Source organism: Megascapheus bottae, chromosome 4 (assembly GCF_031878675.1).
Source record: "Megascapheus bottae isolate mThoBot1 chromosome 4, mThoBot2.hap1, whole genome shotgun sequence".
NCBI classification, from domain to species: Eukaryota; Metazoa; Chordata; class Mammalia; order Rodentia; family Geomyidae; genus Megascapheus; species Megascapheus bottae.
In genome coordinates, this window is record NC_143512.1 from 68012344 (window position 1) to 68036305 (window position 23962).

At 41.0% G+C, this 23962-nt stretch overlaps 1 long non-coding RNA gene across 2 annotated transcripts in view; it reads right to left on the reverse strand.

The window, feature by feature from the left end:
• Window positions 1-23962, reverse strand: part of LOC150064621 (uncharacterized) — a 29448-nt gene that overhangs the window by 1627 nt on the left and 3859 nt on the right. For both annotated transcript variants that reach the window (XR_016535171.1, XR_016535170.1), the window contains 2 exons: window positions 16381-16566; window positions 3909-4100 (listed from right to left, as the gene is read on the reverse strand). This is a non-coding gene — a long non-coding RNA (uncharacterized LOC150064621). The remainder of the gene's footprint in view (window positions 1-3908; window positions 4101-16380; window positions 16567-23962) is intronic.

Here is a 23962-nt window from a genome sequence, read left to right on the forward strand (position 1 = left end):
CTCCTGTCTTTTCTGTCTTTTTAATTTAATGGTGGTACCTTGCAGGGTGGGGAGAAATTAACTATATAAAAGATTAGTTGGGAGTTTCAAGAGGCATCTCAGATTAGAGAAATGCAATGATTGGAGGGGGGGTGGTCTGTTGTGTTCTGTCTCTTAAAAATTGTTTCACAAATGATGCAGCTGAAACAGCCCCATAGAGAGAAGGGATTTTTCTCCTGAATGCTTAGCTGCCTGAAGACAAAGTCCAAAGGGGAAGAGAAATCCGACCCGGGGGGCTCCTAGCTAGTGCTGTGCTAATCACTGTTATTTTACCAGCTAAGACTTCATTTCTGCTTAAAGAAGTTGGTGGTAAAATAAGCTTTGGCTTTCTTACAATGGGAAATTCCCAGGAAAGGACACTTGGCAGGAAGTCATCGGTGACACTCTGTCCTTGGATCCACAAGTGACTGTCATTCAGCCAACTTCATCTTGCTCAGTTGTTCCCTTTCAGGTCCCCAGGGGAATGCTTCCTCCTTAATCAAAAGGCTGCTCAATGAATTTGTCCAGGTCATTAACTGCAGTGGGCACTGGTGATCTATACAACCCCTCTGCTTTTTCAGTCCTCCTGGGATCATCTTTCTGAGCAAAGCCACATTAAGAAGCTTAATTGGTGTTGCAATATTGTACAAGGAACAGTGAATGTAAACTGCCGACTAGATGAAGCCCTGTCCATGCCTGGACAACCTTGGTGTACAAACATCTTGCAGAAGTACAGCACTTCCATTTCTGCTTCTGACCCAGCACAATTTCCGCTACTTCCATGGTCATTTTCCATTGTGTTTTGAACTGAGTTTTGTCAGATGCCAGGGAAGTTGCAGCTTTGATTTCTCATCTCTAGCATGGGCCTCTCTCCATTTTTCTCAGCCTGCTCCCTTTTCCTTCTCACAGGTAAGAAGTCCATCAACAGACAACAGTACTGCCAATACTGCCAAACTACCATCTAAGGATCTCTCAGCACTAACTTGCTGCCCCGTGTTTTCAGGATCTGGGAAAGCTCATATATCATTTATTAGCCCTTCTCCAAGGAAGCAGATTACAAGGCAGATTTAAGTAGTCAGTGTGGTGGGATGTGATATTGGTCCAGACAAAGCTAAATCATATAGGAGAAAGAAACCAAAAGCCAGGAGGAAACCCAAGGCATGTACTCAATGGGGTTTGCTGGTTCTCAGAGGACGGGTGTACCAGAATGGGGACATGGAGAGGGGTAGAGGAAAGTTTCAATTGGAGGATGTGTCACAAAATGAGATGCATTCACCACTATTTCCCCTTCTATCTCCCCAGAGAAAACATCAGTAAACTAATTGCTCAAGCATGGAAGCCTACAGTGTAATAAACATTAAATGTTAAACATTAAAGCCAAAATGCAGAATGACCATAGGGAGAGAATTGAGACTCCACACAGGTTTAGCTAAATCTGGGTCACACCACCAAGGGACTGGTTTCTTCATTGCCAGCTTGTCATCTCTCCTCTCTCTGTCACATTTCCCTTTGTGGTCATTTCCATCTTGATTGAGTCCTAAATAAACCCCTGTGCTTTTCCAGTCCCAAGCCTCAGCCTTTGTTGAGGCAATCATTTCTCCATTAGTCTCAGCATAAATGAAGTCCCTGAGGCTGATGGCAACCCCAAAAGGATGAGGACTCAGAATGCCATGGCTTTGGTGCAGAGAAATCATTTAGACACAGGTCAGCAAACGGCAAAGGCCTACATAGTGCATAGATGGGTTTCTATGACAATAGGCAGGATCTAGAATTTATATAGGTCCTTACATAGTGAGTATTTCTATTAATAAAATCCACAACTTTATAAACATGGACATTGTGAATGTTCTAGGTAATGTTCAAATGCCCCCAAAATTATTCTTCTGATTTTTTCAACTGTTTACAAAGGTTAGGCAATGAAAACAAAAGCAATCTTTAGCTTAGGATTTGGCCTGTGGGCATTAATTTATTGCCCTCATCTTTAAGAAGATTGAAAAATACCACTACGAAACAAGCTGGGTTCAAAGTGCTGTCATTTGCCCTAGAGTCTCTGCACATTTTATTCATGATGATGAGGATTCATGTTGTCAAATCATCAATGCCTGAGTTTCAAAATCAGTATGTGTAACTTACGCCAGGCAGGCAACAGGACAAAGTTACAGAATTTTCTGCTTTCTTTTCAGATAATTAAGCCGAAGGCTCAAATGCTTAGTAATTTACATTAGATATTCCCTAAGCACAGCCCTTTATCAGAAGTCTGCACAAGGGCCTCTGGTCAACCCGTGTTTTTATGACCACACGTGTTTTTCAAAACTCTGAAACATACATCCCCTTTTATCTTTTTTTTTTTTTTGCTTGTTATGTTTTGTTGGTGTCAGGGCCTCCTCCTCTCACTTGGCTTTTTCCCCTGACCTCAAGTCTGGCACTCGGGCATTCAAGCCATACCCTCAGATTTGACTGCCTGGACTGGCTTCCTTAGATCTCAGCATCCTGAGTAGGCAGGATTACAGGCACAAGCCACAGTGCCCACTGAGTATTCTCATTTTTATCATTGAATTAAAAAAAAAAAAACAAGAAACCAAGGAGTTACTTTGGTCCTAAAATCAGACACTTGAGAGTACATGGGGCTTCATGGGTTGCTAGGAACTGGGGATAGAAACAAAGAAGAGAGACCCAGGGCCCGATATGGCAGCTTGCTCACCTAATCCTAACTTCCTGGAGGTGGAGGGTGGGAGGGGTGCAGTTTAATATCAGCCTGGGAAAGAAGTTATTAGCCCTCAATAAAAAAAACAAAAAACAAAAACTGAGATCGGTGAGATGCACCTGCATCCTCACTATTTGGGAGGTGTAAATAGGAAGACTTTGGTCTAGGATGGCCCGGGAAAAAAAGGCAAGAGTTGATAAATCCTGATAATATAAATGTTGAGACAGCAGGTGAACAAATGCAGTGATGGCACTCACTGAACACCATCAACTACACAACTTGTGTAGAGAAAACCTGGGATAGAAAGAGGGAAGAGGTAACATTGTTAAAAGAAATAAATGTTCTCTTTATCTGCCTTACATCATTGTAAGCCCTCTCTATGTCACCTTTACAGTAGCAATTTTAAAAGATGATACATGTATCTAGATAAACAAGAGACATAAATCCTCGTTTGAATATTTGCAGAAATAGTTGGCCTTATTAATACCTAAACATATAAAAGGCCTCAAAGTTGAGTAGATTTCAAGGTAATAATTTTATACTTCCCCTCCCCTAAATATAAAATGAAAAACAGCTGTAGGACGCTGCTCCCGATCAGTGTGAGTACGTTCTGTCATAGTACGTATGTCATGGCCTTAAAGCGGAGCACAAAGAGGATGTGAAGGAAATCACACAACATAGGTTGATCACAAAGGAAAGCATCAATTGGAACACAAAGCCTGAGACTGTGACCCTTTCCCTCAGATGTGAAGGGATCACAGAGGACTAAGACTTTAATGAACCACGGCAGGTGAGTGGTGAAGGTGACCCCGCTGCCCACTTAGCATGGCTTTCTTCTGGGGAGAGGGCAGGGAAGGGGGGAGAGCCCGCTGTTACTTACCAGCTGCTTCAATCACAGCCACAGTGACATCACAGCCCCGCATTTCTTTGAACATTATCTCCAGCTCAGTGATGGAACCAGTGTCATTTTAACCATAAAGCAGAGCATGAGAGTTGTACTAGTTTCGGTTCAAGTCCCCAGTTCCCTGCTTGCTGGTGTGTGACCATGGGAGCCTGTCTTTTCATAGCTGTTGGCTTGTTAGGGGTGATTCAGTCCCTCCATCATTGGCTAATGAGGAACACTTCAGTGAGAATGCACATCAATTGCATGCCACATATGAAGTGGGTGGCACATACCTGAGCTCACCTGTCATCCTGTTACTCCTTACGCTGGTCACGAAGCTACATGCTCAGTGACTGTGGAGATGGAAGTTAATGGCAGAAGCAGCAGTTGAAGATTGGGATTCAAAAGATGGTTGCACATGAAATTCTGATCTCAGGTTGTTAGGTGAAGGGACTTGAGGCAGGCTGCTCAAGAGTCCTAAGTGGTCCCCAGTGTCTGTGTCACAAGGTCACAAAGAAGATTAAGGAAGACAATAGTTTTATAGATGATATTGTTAACAGGGTCACAAAAATATACTCTATCCTTATTCATACCACACATCATTCCATGAAAGATTTCTAGGTCATTTTGGCCTAAGCAAAAGCACAAAGCTCACATTAAAAATTTTACAAAATAATGTCCTATCAATATGATGTAAAAATGAGGTGATACAAAGTACTTTATGTGTGTGTGTGTGTGTGTGTGTGTAGGTAAGTAGAACAATGAAACCCACCAAATGCTATTTGAAAAAGAGAAGGGCATAGGGGGTTAACAAAATATATACAAGCCAGGTGCAGTGGCTCACGCCTGTAATCCTAGCTACTCTGGAGGCTGAGATCTGAGGATCAAGGTTCAAAGCCAGCCCTGGCCGAAAAGGACCTGAAACTCTTATCTCCAATTATCCTCTAGAAAATGGGAAGTGGGGCTTGGCTCAAGGGTAGGGTAGAAGCCTTGAGATAAAGAGCTCAAGGACAGTGCCCAGGCTGAGTTCAAGCCCCATGACGCGTATATATATATATATATATATATATATATATATATATATATATATATATATACACGCTAGGATGTATAAAGAATATATGATGGAGGAATTTAATGGAGGGAGAACTTAATCAAAGTACACTGGATATACTTATGGAGTTATCATATCAAAACCCCCTTATCCTATTAATACTAAAAATGCATAAAAATTAAGATCTAGGAATAAGCAGAAATAGTAACAAAATACTGAATAAATAAGCATTCAAAATGATGGGCCACATGATTTTTGTCTATTGTACCACTCATACTAAATATCAAATTTCATCTAAGTTTGCTGAGATTCGAAGGAAAAGAACGGGAGGCGTGGCTTTTTTGTTCTTAATGAGAAAAGTCTTTTTTAACCATCACCTTCCTCCTCTACCTGTTCTTTTCTCTCTCTTCTCCCTTCTAGAAGCAGTAGTCTGCTATCGTCACTACAACTTTATCAAGGTGATGAATACTATTTACAGATGAAGAAATCAAGGCTCAAGCCTGAGCTCACACAACTAGGAAACAGACCCAGGATTCACAGCCAAGTCTGAAGAAATTAAAACCCTGACTTTTTTTTTTTCTGCCTAGAGTGAAACTGCTCAGGGGTGAGTTCAGCAGCACAGAAGCCATCTTTGTACAGTTGATTGTGTCAGAGGCTGCCTCAGTGTCCCCGAACTTCTGCCCAAGGTATTGCTTTTCAAGGCAAAAGAAGTAAAATTAAGCTGTTATTGCCTCAATATTGGGCAAGCAGAAACAGCCTTATGGGGGTTATGGGCTGAGAACACCAAAGGAAGAAAGAAGCCACTGAAGTCACCTGGGCTCTTGAACTTATACAGGATGCAGCCACTGCTGAAGGCTGGGAATAAAGTAAACATACACACAGGCACAACAGGATCTCATGGAATGTACTCTTTTAACGAGAACCAAAATTCTAACTCAGGCTTGACTGGGCAAAGAAGAGTAGCTGAACACACTGTCAGAACTAGAGGGAGAACAAACTGATTCCCACAGCCCTTACCAGCCTTTGATTCACCTCTGGTAGCTGGTTCCACAATTCTGTTGTCCAGAATTACAAGTCATCATAACTAAGTGAAGTTCAAGTTTACTGTATAGTATAAAGTATATCAGTCCCTTCGGCCTTTTTAATAGACCCATAAAGTCCTGAGTTAAGGAGCTCCTCCAGGTACCATCATGCTGTTACCTGGACTGAAGGAACCTGCCCATTATTGTAGCCCAGAGAAAGCGATGCTGTGAGTTTAACACGGTTTATGTCTCTCCAGGTAGCTGTAGATTGTGTTAGCATAGATTCCAAAGCGCACTTCACAGAAGGGTCATAAAGGGGACACTTGGTGACCAACAGGGCAATGTCATCAAACAATATTCCTACAGAAAATGTGGCATCTGGTATCTAGGGCTTTTCTTATAGTGGCTCTTGCAGTATAGCTCAGACAAGGGAATTCTATGGAGGAAAATATCACCAGGTCTAGTTTTACCCAATTTAATCAGAGCATAGACTTCATGTAGCGTTGGGTCATATGTGTGTATGTATGTGTATATTGTGTATGTGTGTGTATGTATGTATGTATGTGTGCACATGTATGCATGCCTGTGTGTATGCATATGCTTGTTTATATAGTCATTTCTATCTATCATCTTTGAATATCTACCTTCTACCTTTTATCATCTATTATATATATCTTTGTCTTTTATTTTTATTTGCCAAATATTCATTAAATTTTCACAAAGACCAATTATTTCAACAAGGTAACCTTTGAATAACTATCCATCAGTATCACTTTTATTTTGACCCAAGGTTTTGACAAGAATTGGCTAGCTGACAGTTTGGTGGTGCTTTTATGTTTTTGGACACTGTTTCTTCTTATATTAAAGAGAGAAGTATGCCAACTGATGATAGGACTATGTCCTTCAGAAATAAAAAAATACATTGATGTCAATTTAATTCTGTTTTGTAAGACGCGAGTAGACAAAGTATGAAGTCTACTTGAGCTGACTGCCAACCAACCACTGCATGAAGGCTAGATGCAGAAAGCTAGAATTGTTCTGGAAATCATTTGGGGATTTTTCTGATACTTGAAAAAAATGATTAATTAATTTTTGCAAATTTTACACTATAGAGCATGAGAAGAAGCTTTGGGCCTGTAAACTGTTAGAGCAGTTGTTTCTAGTTCCCCTCAATGGCCATATAAAACCTGGATAATGTTCCCATAGATAGCACAGTTTTGATCAAAGCAGTTTGAGCCTGGCAGGCTGCATTAATTGAAAGATGTACTTAGTTTAGTTTCTAAATAAATTTACCTGTTTTTATGGGATAATTGGATGTGAACCAATTACATTTTGGACAACATCTGCCAAAAATGATTTTAGTTGGGCCCTGTAATTAATTAAACTGGAGGGCCTGGAATCAGAGGGGTATACTTGTTATGGAATGTAATTTGGAGGAATTTGGGTCATGAATTTCTGACTGTGAAGATATTGAACTCTAGCCATGTAACTCCTCAGAGAAGAGTTACAGAGTTGAAAAGGAGACCCTAAATGGAATTCTTGTCCCCGACCTTAATGCAGACTATTTGAAGATGGGACCAGTGAAGAATGACAAGACAAAAAGGGGTGTGACATTTCCCAGGCCAACATTCCCAAACTGAACTGGAATTGTAGGATAATAAATTCAGATGAATCTGGGCTGCTTAAGTCATTTGTTACTCTGATGACCCAATGTAGTGTCAAAGTAAAGTAGCGATAGCTGCATATTACATTGTTCTTTTCTTTGTAAAGACTGCGGACTTTATTGGGTGATTTTTTCTCATCTATTAAAGTGAAATATGCTTTCTTTTCTGTGGTACTGGAGTACATTTGCTTGTATTCTACTCCTCACCTTCAGCCTATTCTTTTTCTTTTTAATTTATGATAATTTTTTTTGCTCTGCTAAGATACCACTAGATAATTAGAAAGGAAAAGGTCTCAAGGAGCTTGTGGCTTGTTGTTAGCAAACTGAAGTCAGATGTTAAGAGTATAGGATACCACTAATCCCCCTTATGTCTTCAAATTTCCTAAATGCAGAATTAAGTGGTAAAGAGTCTCACTTAAGAAATTCTACCCCAAAGAAAGGCATGGGTTTAATCCTTAGTTCCATTCTCAGACTTCTTTTCATATATTTTTATTGTAATTATAGAAGGGTTACATTATATTCACCAGATAGAAGGTGCATTACTTCACAAACATTGATACCCTTTACTCATGTCTTGGTCCCCATTTCCCTCCCCCTACTCCGGCCACTAATCTTGTTTTCCCCCTTCCCTATCTGATTTCAAATAACCAAATACGCATATATACAATATATCAGATAACAAGGTGAAATACTGTAACAATATGAGATAACCAAGGGACAGAAAAAGAGATGAGAGATAACATAGTACATTAAGGACAACAATCACTCATTATGTGGCTCTTGTTTCTATATCCTGGAAGTCCTTTCATTTAGTGTCATACTATATGGCCTTATATATCTAGGTTTTCCTCTATTGTATATCTCTGCTAGGAGAGCCCAGGGTTTCTACTGATTATGACAAATAAGGGAAACCACTGAGCCTATGTTCCTTTGAGTCTGGCTTACTTCACTTAATATGATTTTTTTCTAAGTCTTTCCATTTCCTTACAAATGGGGTGATGTTGTTCTTTCTGACAGCAGCATATAATTCCATTGTGTATAAATACCACATCTTGTTGATCCACTCATCTACTGAGGGGCATCTGGGTTTGCTATGGTAAATAGTGCTGCAATGAACATTGTTGTGCTGGTGGATTTAGTATGTCTTTGTTTCTGGATGATTGGGTAAATGCCAAGTAGTGGAATTGCTGGGTCATAGGGGAGCTCTATGTTTAGACTTTTGAGGAACTGCCATACTGCTTTCCACAGTAGTCGAACGAGTTTGCACTCCCACCAACAGTGTAGTAGTGATCCCTCCTGGCCACATCCCCACTCCATTTAGAATGGCCATGATCAAGAAATCCATTCTCAGACTTCTTGATTATTCTTGATTTGGCTTTTCAAGTGTGAGACTGGTTCCTCTTTTTCTTCAGATAAGAAGACTAAACCAGCAGGAGAAAAAACAAGGCCTCCAAATAGATGGAGACATAGAGTCAGACAAATATTGAGTCTGGAATCATAATTAAAAAAGAATTGTAAGCATATATCCATATTGTTCTATATGAATCAATTGTGGCCAGAAACCAGTGGTTCATGCTTTGGATTCTAGCTATACAGGAGGACTAGATCAAGAGGATTGTGGATACTGGAGCAACTAGGCAAAAGGTTTGTAAAGCCTTATCACAGCAGGGAAAAAATGGTGGAGTTGTATGCACCTGATATTGCATCTCCAGCACAAAGTGTAAATACAAGGATTGTGACCCAAGTCAGCCCAGGCCAAAAGCAAGATCCATCTTAGTAACCCCAGCAAAAAGGGCCAGAGGCATGGCTTATGTGGTAGAGTGCCTGCTCCTTAGAATGTGTGAAGCCAAGTTCCCCAAAATAATAACAAACCATCAAATGTTTGTGAATGGATAACAATTATACATTGGCTAAATGGTGCTTCTCGTGTACCCATGATAGGTTTTTAATTTGATCACAAAATAGTTTTTGTATGTTCAAAACTAAATAATACGTTAGCAGGCAGAAGATCTTGCTATTTGGAGAAAAACAGATTTGCACCAAAGATAAGCTCAGAGATAATGAAAACATAAAAGGGGGGTTGATTTAATAGTAACTACTTGCATGAAGTGTAAGAGAGCAAACACTGGCTAACTACAAACTTGGGATCACAGAGGCTCACCCTGGTCTGAACCTGTGACTAAAAGCCCATTGGCAAAGGATTTCCATCCAGAATATCAGCCAGGTCAGGGTGTGATGTCACATGCCTTTAATCTCAGTTATGAGGGAAGCAGCGCTAGAAAGATAGCAGTTTGAGGCCAGTCTGGGAAAAAGTTCAGTGAAACTCCATCTGAAAAACAAACTAAAACATGCACCTGCCTAGCAAGCACGAGGTGTCCTGAAGAAGCAATCTGGGAAATCCATAACATGCATCACTCTAGGAAATAGGTTCCTACAAGGCACTGTACAAGTGAACCTTGGCATTGAAGCCAGCACAATACAGGCTGTATTAGGTGGAAACTGTGCCGAGTGAATTTGTATTTTTGAACACAAGGGAAGGAAACCAAGTCTCTCATGCACACACACACACACACACACACACACACACACACACACACATGCATGTGCATGTATATGCATGCATTCATATGCACAAACAGAGCAGGTTTCTTTATCTCCTCCTTGCCTTCATCCCTTGTCAATAGCTGGAGGACAAGAGTGTTGTTTTGAAACTGTGAATTAAATTGGGGTGACACCGACAGCCACTGCTGGAAGGAAACCACAAATTCTACCCGGTAACTGAAGAATAGGAATGAGAGGCGTCCATATGTTTAGTGTTCCCTACTTTTAGATCTATGCAAATAGATGCTCCGCTTCTGGAATATTTTCATGAAAATAAATTTGGCCTTTATGGAGGTGATACTATGGTATCTTTGAGCCTGACAGAAGTACTGACTTCTAACCAGCTATTTGACTCCAGGTGCATTTTTAAAAAAAAATAGTTTTTTTTAAAATTTAATTTAATTTTTTTAAAAATAGTCATTTTTAAGTGGAAAAAAAATAACCATTTCAAAAGCATAAATGCTATTGCAGAGGTGGGATTGGAACCTATCTCAAGGGTACCCCTGAGTATCCTATCCCCTATTAACTTCCCTGATCTTAAACTCCTGTACTTGATGGATGTCAGGTTCTCCCCAATGTTCATTTGGCTTGAGAGGAAAAGGAGATGGCCCCAAATGTGATCATAGCAGGGGCCCCACTTGACCAGCTTCAATTAGGAGAGGTGATGGAAGCAGCCCTTCTCCTGTGAGACAGAATGCCCTTGAAGGGATCGGCCTCTTTGCTGGTGATTATCAGTAGCTTTGTCTTCTTTGAGCCTGCCTTGCCATTGTCCATAGGGAGTCTGGTCCACAGCTGCAGCCCAAGCATGGCCAATTCCTGTGGGTAATTCTCCATGAATTCAGCCCCACCTTCCGTCTTAGAGCCGAGCTGCTTAGAGGGCAGAGTTGGTTGCCAGTGCCCCCTAGGACAGGTGTGGATGCTATGAATAAGCTCCTTCCTTTTCCTCTGTGACGGGGCCCCAAAGGGCTTCTATTCTCTTTCTGCTTTCTTCTTTGACTTTATCTGCCATCCACTTATTCATGGTGTTAGTCCATTTTGTGTTGCTATAACAAAGCAGATGGTTCTGCGTAATGCATAAAGAAGAGGTTTATTTGGAATATAATTCTGTTCGCTTCAGGGTCCAGACACCACAGCTCTGATGGCTGATAGGAGCTTCCTGGCGGCATCACCAGATGGCGGAGAGACTAGCTGCATGCAGAAGCGGCACGTGCGTAAGCCGGGAAGCCAGAGACAAGGAAGGGACTAGGCCGGCTCTTTATCTGTTCTTGGAGAACTAATCCACTACTACTAGCCTGGACCCATTCCCTGGAGGAAACATCAATCCCTTTGTGAGTATGGAGCTTATGACTTGACCACCACCTTCCAACAGACACTACCTCCCAGAGATTCTACCACCTCAGTTCGCCACATGGAGAGCAAACCCTCATGATGCATAACTTTGAGGGATAAAGTATATCAAAACCTAAAGCATTCCTAATCTTCAGAGTTGGAGGGTCCGGAGAAAGTAGGAGGCAGCTGGGCCTTTCACTTCCAGTCAGTCATTACCAGTGGATAGCTATGTAAGACCCGGCTGCCTCAAGACTCTCCTAGTCTTGCACAAAGGACCCATTCCTGGAGAGTACTTGTTTTGGCCCTGTAACCTGTGTCTGGGACATGACTCTGGCCCCAGAAATCCCAGCGGTCCAAATACTTAGCCTGAGGTTTCTGGGTTGCTGGGTCATGATGGAGCTGGAACCTAGGCGTTTTCCCACAGATGCAGCTCCTACAAGACAATGGACGGTGTCCTCACTTGGGGATGCAGTAACTCTCGCTGCTTCTTTGGAAAAACAATTAGCACTGTGCTCCTAGACTCTCCAAAGGATTTCCCCTCCTCTGAGGCTGGGGAGGAAGGGCAGAGGCTAGGTCCACCAACGTTCATCAAGAACACGGAGTTTTATTTTGGGTAGAGACACAGATGAGATAGAAGATGATGAGCCTGAGCCTGGACAGGAAATAGATGTCTGGGAAGAAGGTTAAGGGTTGCAAAGAAGAAATACCAGAGAAGAGAAGACAGAGGGGCAGACAAGAGGCAGGGGATGGAATCAGTAGGGTTTATTGGACCACAGAAGTAAGGCCCACAATGACAGTGACTGAAGAGAACAGCAGGAGGAGTCCTATAGGAGGAACTGGTATTATGGTGACAGGGGGTCCCAGGAAGGTGACATTATCTAGAATCTTCCCTCAAGAGTGGTGCCAATTTCTGCAAGTGCATAGTAACTTGAACTGCTTTTGTTTAATGCAAAACTCCTTGGTTTTATTTTTTGTTTTGTTTTTCAGGGCCTGAGCACTGTCCTTGGGCTTTCTCAAGGCTAGAGCTCTACCACTTGAGCCATAGCACGACGTCTGGCTTTTTTTTTTTTCTGTGTATGTGGTACTGAGGAATTGAACCTGGGTCTTCGTGCATGCTAGGCAAACACTCTACCACTAGGCCAAACTCCCAGCCTGACTCCTTGGTTTTAAAGAGTATGTATTTATCTGAGAAGATGTGACAGTCACTCAATATAGGGTTAACTAAAAACCCAGACAGGGTAAAGTAATCAATAAATGCATAGTATTCACAATGAGTGGAAGTTTGGAGATTGGTGGTAAAGGTAATTGGAGGACCACGCCTCTGCTGTGAGTGCTGAAGTACAGGGCAGCTTTGGAGAGGTAAATGTGGCAGGGCATGGGCGTCTAGGTAGGAATAATACAGCAAAGTTGAAGAAAGCAAATTTCCTCAGGAAAAACACAGGAGGCTGGCCAGGCCCAAAACCATGAAAGGGACAGAAAGGAAAGGTTTGCAGGCTAGCAATGAACCTGTAATATTACAGTCCTCAAAGAGTTGGAGGGTAGAAGTCTGCCATAGAGTCAAATATAAATAGGCAAGAGCACGTTAATGAATAAGCTGCGTCTCTTAGCTCAGAAGATTGCCCTGTAACAAGACAGAATATGTAAAATGAACACATATAAAGAAAATATTCAAGGAAGGCTAGTGAATCTGAGAAGCCTAGCAAATTGAATTTGGCCATCTCTATCAAGAGCTATCAGGAAAAAGAAGGTTTTAATGAAATGCTTTCTAGTCTTTTGGAGACTTATTGGCAAGGGCATGAAATGGGAAGTAGCCAGCACAGAAAGCTTGAGTAGATATTCAATTAGACAAATAAATGAACTAATGATGTTATTAAATATTTTATCAATCCAATTGTTTCTATACTTATCAAACAACCCTTTGATTGCAAGTTAACATTTCTTTTGTATTTGACTTTAGAGAGAAAATTGCTGATGATAGGCATGCCCAGTAGATTAGTCCCTTTAAAAAAGTTCTTATCCTAAAATAAGCAACCAAAACTTTCATGGATTGTATTTATGAGTTTGGATAATGGGGAAGGATCTACGTTTTAGTTCTGAGATTGGGCTATGATCATTTTTTTCTTGTGCTGCAGAGGGTCTAACTGAGGGAAATCCACATGATATGTAAATGTTCTATGAGTTAGCTGCAGCCAACCCACTAGTCACCTTTCTTGCACAGAGATCATCCCTGTAAAATGCAGGCAAGAATCCATTGCATAGCCTACAAAATTAAGAAGCTGGAGGAAAAGGGTGAGTAGGAGGATAGGTGATAATGTTGAATGGGGTACCATTGATCAATATATAGTGAATTCAAAAGCTGTGCTTTGTTAAATGACAACTCCTTTGTACAACGACCTAAAGACAGTAATAATTTTTAAAAAGCAGGAGAAAAACCTGCCTGTGTGAGGTTTCTTGAGGAGGGCCTGGCCATGGGTTTAGAAAGTGATGTTTTGGAGTGTGACTACGGAATGTGTCTAAAGCCATACTGATAAACTCTGAGTGTATTCCACAAGCATTCAAGTGTGGTGGTTCAAGTCCGTAAGTATTTACTCAACCAGCAGAGTGTCTCCCAGTGCTCCATCTTATGCTGCTACAATAGAATGGCACAGAGTTGCTCATTCGTGAGCAGTAAAAATGTATCTGGATCCAAACACCAGTGACTCACACATGTAATTCTAGCTACTCAGGAGGTTGAGATCTGAGGCTCAAGGTTCAAAGCCAGCCCTAGGTAGAAAAGTCTATGAGATTTATCTCCTGTTAATCACCAAAGCACTGGAGCTCTGGCTCAAGTGGTAAAGCTCCAGCTTTGAGCAAAAAAGCTAAGGGACAGTACCCAGGCCTTGAGTTTAAGCACCAGTACTAGCACCAAAAAATAAGGAGTGGAAGGGGGGAGCTGTCTTGGTTGTTTGTGGAAGCTAGAAATCCAAGCATAAGACATAAATATCTGGTACAGGCATTTAAAAAAAAGTCAGTAACCATGATAATGGCAACAATGACATTCATCCATGACCTCCTGAAGATTCCACTTTTAATTCCATTATAATGGCAATTCGGTTTCAAAGGAAGGAGGCATGTGAACTGGAGCTTTGAAAAGACCAAATCCCATGACTCCAGTCCCTGAGCGCTCAACTACACCTGGGACTTCCCACGCCTGCCTAGTTTAGTAATTGCTTGAGAATAGCCTGTCATAGCACAGGCTGGGAAAACTGCAGCAGTTCTGTTTCCAAGTGTGTGGTTAGATATGCAGGACTCAGCATCACATCCAACACACAACACATGCTCCTTTGCTAGATTTTCACAGAAGTGCACTTCTTAAGTAGGGTTCAAATATCACCTTTCTAGAAACTATGCAGGTATAACTGGCAGCACTCACAGATCTTTTATCTGCATGTCCAGTACAATGGCGAGGCCACTTGTTGATCCATGCTGTATAAGATGGGGTGGAATGCAACAAAAATCTGCTTTGATTTGGCCAAGTTGTGTTTGTGATTTTATGAAGAGGACCCACTAAGTATCTACCAAGCGAGCAGAAAGCTCCAATTTTTTTGACACAGGTTGAACTGCAGCCCTGTGGTGAAGTGGTGTGAAATGAAGGTGGGGATGGAAACAACAGGAGTGAATAGGCCTTCTTCAGAAGAGCACAGATTGAGCAGAGCCAGGGTCAAATGTCTTTGCTTTTGGTAGGGGCACTGGACCGTAACAGTCAGGGTACATTCCTGAGAGAAGTCAGGGCAAGAGTGAGAGGAGTGGTCCAGGTAATCACGGGAGCACTTGCAGCCTAAAAGCTGTGAGAGCAGAGTAGAAGAAATAGTGGAGTTGTCAAAAATGTCAAATGCTTACAGAATATAAAACAGAAAGAGGTTTGGGAGAGATAGTCAAGTTTTTAAAAGAACACAATCATTTAACACACTTTTCACATATACCTGTATACCTCATCTAATTACTATAGTGTTTTTGCATTTTATTTTCTTGTACTTTTGTGAAGAACTGTTCACTCCATTCATTCTGTCCTTTCTTACCTCCAAGTCAGACCACGGTGGTTGGAGCCGGCAAGAGACTGGGAGAATCAGGGTCTGTTATTATAATCCTATTTTTGTGGTTTATTTTGGCTTTTCTGTACCTTGAACTATATCCCAAATCTTGAAAGACTAAACCAACTGATATTGCATATGTTTGACACTGACTATTTTAGACATAACGTGTATGTGATTTTTGAAAGCACATCATAGTGCTTAAAAACTAGATGTTTGATACCATCAGGTATGGAGTTCAGTTTTGAAAAACAAATTTTCTGGGGTGGAAGTGCTTTCCCGCCTCCCTCCCCACCCCAGCCCTGGGGTAATGTGGGGACTGGAAACTAGTGCTGTTGTCAGTTCAGAAATGCTCCTCTTTGCCAGTTATTGATCCAGGTTGTTTGATGACCAAGACTTTAATTCCTATAAAGCTTAAGTATATGGACGATCAATATATGAACTGCCCATTTGAACAGCATGTCTTGTGCTTTTCAAAATGGCGGTTTTGATTTTCTCCAGTAGGTTACTCAAGGATCTCTCTGACTAATTTGCTTGATTTTGTTGAGAAAAAATGTATTTTCCATATGAAATTTGTCACTTTAACTTATTAGAAAAGTTGAACTTTGTAATATAACCTATTTTCCCTTTCCCTAATTACCAGAGTAAGTAAGTCTTTCACACTTAAGTATAATACTGAGTTAATCCTGGGCCTGTTAAGATGACTCCCAGAGAGGTGGCTGGTTTCATACATACTTGCTGAATGCTGCAGTGATTGGATTAGTTCCATTTGATTAACACTGTTGCATTCCTGATGTAAATGTCATATTGTACATGGCAAGTCAGCCTGTGAATTACTTCAAGTTATCTCTGAAGTACACTGAAATTAATCTTAAATTCAACTTTCAATAACAATGAAGCAAACTGTACCCACAAAACAATTTATAAAGAACAACAAGGTAGAGTTTTGTTTTGTTTTTCTTAGTGGTTTGTAGCTTAACAAAATACAATGTAATCTACAAGAGTACAACCAGTGAGTTTCATTTTCAGACAGTACCTGAGTTGGGTGATCTTTGAAGTCAACAGATTATATAAACTGCTTGCTTGCTGTCTTGTGCATGTATCACCCTAGTTCTTTTCATTGGTTTCATGGGCATCCAAAGCATTATGGGAAAAGGAAGCATTTGAGAGACAACTCATGGCATGATGGGAAGAAGTGGCATTTTAGCAGGAGCCAGATATGCTATGGGAACAAGAAATATGATGGGTTACATGTTAGCTGCCCTGTGTTATGTTTGTTACTTTTTATCCCTACCTACCTGTTCCCTTTTCTCTCTCATCCCTTTCCTGTGAGCATTTACAGAGGCAAAAATTAATTATGTGACATGAAGTACAGCAAAGGGATATTCAGTTTTCCTTGCTCATTCAAATTATGAACATATTTATGAGGTATATTTTTGTGTGCTTATTGGGGAAAAGAAAAATAGGCTCACAAGCTAGGCATCAAAGCTTACAGTCTGTAGTAATACCTTGGCAGTAAAAGATTGGTGGGCATTCTTATAGTCTGACCTCTGAAATCTAGAGTTCCTGTATCCTACAAGAAAACCCACAAACTGCTTGCTCCTCTTCAGGTATTGACATCCTAGTGAATAACTGATATTTTCTATAGGATTATTATTCAGTGTGACTGAAGTTCAATAGATAAATGAAAAACACAGCCACTCTTCAGCCCTGGAAGTGACTCACTTCTCAAGTAATGCTCTCACGTTACTTCCAAGATGGGCTTAAAGATCCCCTGAATCAGAAATGCTCACTGTCAAAGGGGCCTTTGGCCCAGTCCCAGAAGAATTTGTGGGTTGTCTAATAGAACTGCACAGGCATTTGGCTGAGTGCTTTCTGGAGCTTGTCCTGCAAATTCCTGTAATTTGCACCAGGTCACTTGTTATCCATTTTAGCTGAGTGAACAGTTTGAATCATGGGTGTGAAAAGGCTACCAAAGCAATAGTTAGCAGAGACCTTCCAGGAATGTGTTACTGCCATCTTGACTGTATGTAAGCAGGGTCATGAACTTCACCCTGCTTTTCCCCTTGAGTGGGTGTGGGCATGCACGCGCGCGTGCGCGCGCGCGCACACACACACACACACACACACACACACACACACACATTGCATTTTAAAATGTAATTAGTTGCTCTAAAAACTGATCTACAGTGTGAAATTTGCAAAACAGAAAGAAAGATACATGATGCAAAGTGAGATAAGTCAGAGAGACAAAAGCTGCCTATTTTCTCTCATATGTAGAAATGAGATCTGAATTATAAATCTATATGGCAGGGTATACATGGTCTTATGCACAGGTGCACAAACACATCAATGAGAGCAGCAGAGGATTCTAACCTTTGAACAACCATCAGGTAGTTTAACAAAATGAACACCAAGAGGCTGGGACTTGTGCTGTCAATGTGGGGAATGGGTCAAGAGGAGCAGCTAGAGGAATGGAGAGAGGAAGAGTGTGAGAATGCTCTTCTAATATTCAATGTATATATGTACAAGTGAAACTAGGAAATTTGAAGAAATGGGTGGAGTCGGGAGACATGGGTGAAAATTTTGAGAGAGGTAAGTGCTCAAAATTTATTGTACTCTTAATTGGCAGATCGAAATGAAACCTCACTGTATAACTACTTAAAGATAATTGTTAAAAAGAGAAGAAAAAGAACTAAATAAAAACACACAAGAAATCTAGGCTCAGTGAAAAGTATTCTAACTAATTGGAGATGAAAAGTATTCCAACTGACACCTTGCAAAGTCTAATGGGTGTCAGCCTTGTTCGGAATCATTTTAGCTGGATTAGAGCTTAAACAGTTGAATGTTGTTATCTATCTGTTAGACTACAAATGTGCTGTTCAGGTAGCTATTTTCCAGTTTTGCATTTCACTAATAGTCTGTTATTTTCCACCTAGGTTGCTTTGTGACACTCTCATGCAGAATTTCCTCCTAGGTGGTCTTTTCTCTTTAGATATAGCTTATTATCCATTAAAGAGTAATGAGATAAACATGTACCATCAATTGCCTATAGGGGAATAAGTGCCCAGTACAATCTTGCAAATAAGTAGTTGCTCTCTCACCTGGAGAGTTTTAAAATATGTCCTTACTGGAAATATTTTTAAGGAGCTAGTTTGGAAAAAAAAAAACCTAACCCATAACAATTCCTTTTTTTTACTTAGTTTTGCATCTGTATAGTATTCACATAAGTTTTGCTGAAACTTCCCTTTCTGGGACTGAGAGTTTGGCTTAGTTTAGTTCTTGCCTAGCATGCATAAAGACCCAGGTTCGATTCCTTGGTACCTCATACATAGAAAAAGCCAGAAGTGATGCTGGGGCTCAAGTGGTAGAGCTCTAGCCTTGAGAAAGCCCAAGGACAGTGTTCAGGCCCTTAGTTTAAGTCCCAGGGCTGGCGCACACGCGCGCGTGCGCGCACACACACACACACACACACACACACACACACAAACAAAAACAAACAAAAAAACCCTTCACTTTCCATGAAGTGCATGTGGGTGTTTACTAAAGCCAAAGAGTGAACACGAGATGGTTTTACACAGGGCATGTTTGAAGCAGGGTATAAAACCCAGAAGGGTGCAGAATTGGTTTTCTCCATAACAGAAGGCAGATGCCAAGCCCAGAACTTTGGGTGGGAGGGAGTGGAGGAGGTGTGGCTAGAACAGTGGGTGCTGTCACTGGACACTGAGACAAGCTACTTCCTGGGCTTTCACTGCAGGAAGGAGAGAACATACATCTTCCTCACCTGGGGGCTGGACTACAAGGGTGGAAGCAACAAATTGGAGACTATCTGCACTGTGTAGATTGATGAGTACGGTGTGCTTCTGGGGAGCATTGTAAGTACTTATTTGTTTCCAAGAACCTTTCTGGAGCAGGAGATAACACCATTTATCCAGTACACACACCGCTCTTGGCATCTCTGCTCAGATGTCCTCTGTAGTTGGAGCACAGAGCCTGTGGCACTGTGGGACCACTGTGTGGCAGGATCTGTGTCCCACCCTCAGTGTCTTCCCTAAGCTTCCTTTGTGAAGTGGAGGTTGGAGGCCAGAACAACGCACTGATTACAGTTCTGGAAACTTAAAAATGAATTTTCAGAAAACTTCTTATATCTCTTTTCTCCATCTGAGTATCACGAGAATTCAAATTTAGAGATTAGCTTCCCCTAAAACCAGTCCTGCTGTTCATGTTGCCGTAGTAACATTGCTAATGAAAGAAAAGAGTTTCTAGGAGACTCATTTGTCAAACTCGGTTCCAATTGCAAGGGTTGGGTTTATGAATTCCATAGACTCCATTCTTTCTCTACAGATTCATGTATTATTTTTCAGGCAGGCACAAAACTATGGAACTGGATTAAAAAATAATGACTTTGCTATGACTGACAGGTTAGTTTTTTGAGGTAAATTAAAAATACTATGGTCATCCTTGTTATATAGCTGCTGTTTTCTTTCTTGAGCTCGGATGGATAAGCTTTCGTGGTAAAACTTTTCCAAATTCTTCCCATAGCTGTGACATAAAGACAGATGATATCAAATGCCTCCAGTACAGGAAAAAAAAAAAAAGACACATTCAGGCATCTGGAGTATGGCTAAGTTGACTCTTCTTTTGTCCTGGATTTTGACTTTGAATCTCTCCCTCTGTTTGTGGTTCCTAGTCCATGTGCAATGTGTTCTTTTAGAAAGATTTATACAGGACTGTGAAATTTGGAAAACTCTCCATTTGATTTGAAAACAGCAGGTTGAGTACATCTATGCCTTTTGATAATCCCCAATACTTACTGGGAACAAAAGAAGGGTCTGATTGTTTGATTTTGCCTTCTCAAATTTCATGTGTTGAAAATTCATCCCCAAGGTCTTTGGCAGGTATCTAGGACTGAATGAGGTCATGAGAGGTCTCCAGGATGGTGGCATTAATAAGAGCTCACTTGATTGCATCGTCTTATTATAGACAAGTCTTGGCCACACTGTGATGCAGCAAGAAGCCACTCAGCAGATGCTGAGCAAATATTAGGGCCATGATCTTAGATTTTCCAGCCTTCAAAACCATGTGGCAAATCAACTCTTTCTTATTCTTTATAAGTTACCTTGTCTCACACATGTTAAAGCAATGGAAAATGGACTAAGACAAAACGTTAACTCAAAGTGAGATGACCAGTACAGTGGATAAGAAAAAATGGGCCACTGTAAGAAAATGTAATGATCCAGGTGCTAGTGGCTCACATCTGTAATCCTAGCTTCTGAGGAAGCTGAGATCTGAGGATTGCAGTTTGAAGTCAGGCCAGGTTAGAAAGTCTATGAGACTCTTATCTCCAGTTAACCACCTGAAAATTGGAAGTGGAACTGTGGTTCAAGGTGGTAGAGCACTAACCTTAAGCAAAATAGTCCAGGGACAGCACTCAGGCTCTGAGTTCAAGCCCCATGACAACCAAAAAAAGAAAGAAGAAAAAATAGTAATAAATCTTCAGGAAATAAGCAGATGGAGAAGATGAGAGAGGATGCTATATATATAGAGAGAGAACATGGCTTACAAAGTAGCGGTGACAGTGAGAGCTAAGAGCTTTGAAGAACTCCCAGATATTGCACCAAACCAGGAGATAAACCAAGAGCAAGGAGTACCATCCAACATAATGGAAGTAGGTACACTCCACAACTCTTCACACAACGGCAGGAAGCCTAGGTCTCACCTGTGTACCCAACTAACCAGCCGGCTACTTACCCAAATGAGCAAACCCAGAAAGCTCTTTTCTAAAACAAATCCATCTTATGAGAAGCAGTGAAGTTTTAGATGTATATTGGCATCCATGTTGGACCTGTAGCTCGACAAAAGCCAGTCCTTCATTCATGTTAAAACACTGGAAAGGAGATATTCTAAAGCAAAACTCTTGTCTATATACCTCATCTATATGGCCTGATTTCCAAGTCAGAATTCCTTCAAGGAGGTTTTTTTTGGGGTGGGGGTACAGATCTACATGTACACCCTCAAGGGAAAACTATATCAGTTACCTTTTTTTTTCGCTATTAAATATGAATGAGCACCGCCAGCCATGGGACAAAAGAGGAAGAACCATCTGTTAGAGACCAAAAACCAGCCACATGGAAACAAAAGACAAGGGCAGCCTGGACTTGCTGAGATACATCCAAATTCAAGCAACAGAAAAATCACAACTAAAACTGACTTGAGCAAGTAGGACATTCATTTTCCCATGTGCAGAGATAGGATTCTGAAATGGAAGTAGCTCAGCAAAGTCAGTAAGGTCCTGGGTTTTCATCTTTCAGACCTGCAACCTGATGAAAGAAATCACTTGCATCCTAGTGATTTCTTTCATCAGGTTGCAGATAGCAGCAAGCATAACATGAAGAAGAATGCTATGCATACTTCTGTTTGTTATTAGTGAGTGTACTTTTCCTGTAAATGCCCAGGAGATTTCTATTAGGTCACAATGGACCTCATGAATTAGTTCTTATGCTTAAGTCTACAAAATAACTAGGAATAGAAATGAGACTATATTGTGCTAAGGCTTCTCAACCTTATCATGATGACATGTTGGACATAATTATAGATTATGGGGGGTGGTTGTCCTGGGATTGGGGGATGTTTAGTGGCATCCCTGACTTCATTTCAGTAGATACTAGTAACACCTATTCTAGTTGTGACAAACAACTATATCTCCAGCTGGGTGTGGTGGCTCATGCCTGTAATCCTAGCTACTCAGGAGGCTGAGATTTGAGGATCAAGGTTCAAAGCCAGCCCTGGCACAAAAGGACCTGAGACTCTTATCTCCAATTAAACTCTAGAAAATGGGAAATGGGACTAGGCTCAAGAGTAGGGTGGTAGCCTTGAGCTGAAGAGCTCAGGGACAGCACCCAAGCTGAGTTCAAGCCCCATGACCCACAAAAACAACAACAACAACAACAACAACAACAAAAATCACCACCACCAATAAGAACCATATCTCCAGACCTTATCAAATGCACCCCCACATCTCAGGAGCTGGGTGGGGACTGCTATTGTTTGAGAACCACCACCTATCAGTAACCTGATTTTTGTACCAGGAGGAAATGCAGTGCTAAGTTGCACAGTGTTATGCAGATCAACCTGTTGACCAGTTTCAAATGAGACATGGAAGACAGTGATTAGGAATGGGTGTCTTAGAGAACAGATCCAGCACAGGGGAAGAAAGAACCTAAGCATTTCACAGAGAAAGTGGAGCCAAAGTTCTTATTGGCTATAATAAAGTGTGATGTGGAAAGGAAAAGTGACCACTCTAAATTTTTCACTCTGCCATTTGCTAAGGAGTAGGTATTTGTGTTGCTTTGTTTCACATTGGTTTTGTTTCTGGTTTTCAGCTATTCTGTTTCTTTTTTTCCACTATACATCAAGTATGCTTTTTTTTCTTAGTCATAAACCACCTTATCTTACCTCAAGGGTAACTACCTATACTTGGTAAAGAGATAGGCCATTATTCGGAGAGTGTAGAGTTTCATACAGCAACTGAAGGAGGCTGCAGTTGTTTCGCTTACTGATGGGGTACTGAATGTTTCACTAGTGTATATTGAAAAGCCAAAGAGAAGGCCATGGTAGATGCTACAAATAATGTGACTCTACCCCTCATTTCCATTGTTATCTGTGAACCTTTTTCCTACAGAGGTAGTACTTGTAAATGATGTCCAAATTATATATACAGCTTGTTAGAGCCATGTGACAGAAAGAACAAATAGAAGTTTATGAGGACAACTATTTCAGGAAAATATTTGGTTTATGAGCAAGGGAAACAAATGCTTCTAGCCTTAACTCTCTACTCCTTTCTCATAGATGTATTTGGTCAGACTACAGGGATCTTCCCACTCTGGGATTTCAAGCCGATATTCTAAGGAAGATCTCATGGGAAGGTAGAGATGAAGCTTTACATAATATCTGTCTAAATTGTATCTGCTCAGGATTGCCTGTCTCTGGATTTACTGATTTTTGAATAAATCCATAGTTTTTTAGGGCATCATAAATCACCTATTGTGTCATTTGAGGCAGGACAGTAACTGATTAAAAAAATGAGTAGCGTGAAAGACAAGGAGGAGGGAGGAGGGATGCCAAATAGCCTTCCCAGCCATGGAGTAGAATAGAGATACTGACTTCATTACAGCTGGGTGTATGGTAATATTTGGTAATTCCTTATATAGCTCAATCCTTTTTTATTTTTTAATCTTGAAATCTTTCTATTAAATATTGTACGAAGCACTTTAAGCTTATTAGCTAGAGGAGAGTTGACAAAGCCACATTCATCAATCAAGTTCTTGGCTTTTGAAATTCTAAGTATGCTTTTTGAAATTCATTTCCTTGAAACCCATAGACCTTTGATTTGCAAAAGAAAGAAATATATTACTAAATTCCCAAACTGGGGTATAAAGGCAAGCTTGCCTGGAGTAAGGAAAGCAGTTAGTGGTTTAGAGAGTTATAGGGAAAGCAAGAACTCGGTGAGGTTGTCTGTGCTGTGCCACTGCCCTCTAACCTCAGTCCTGGGGTGGGCGGAGGAAGGTCTGGAAAAGGTAAGAGTTAAAGGAGCAGTCTTATTTACCATAGCAAAGATA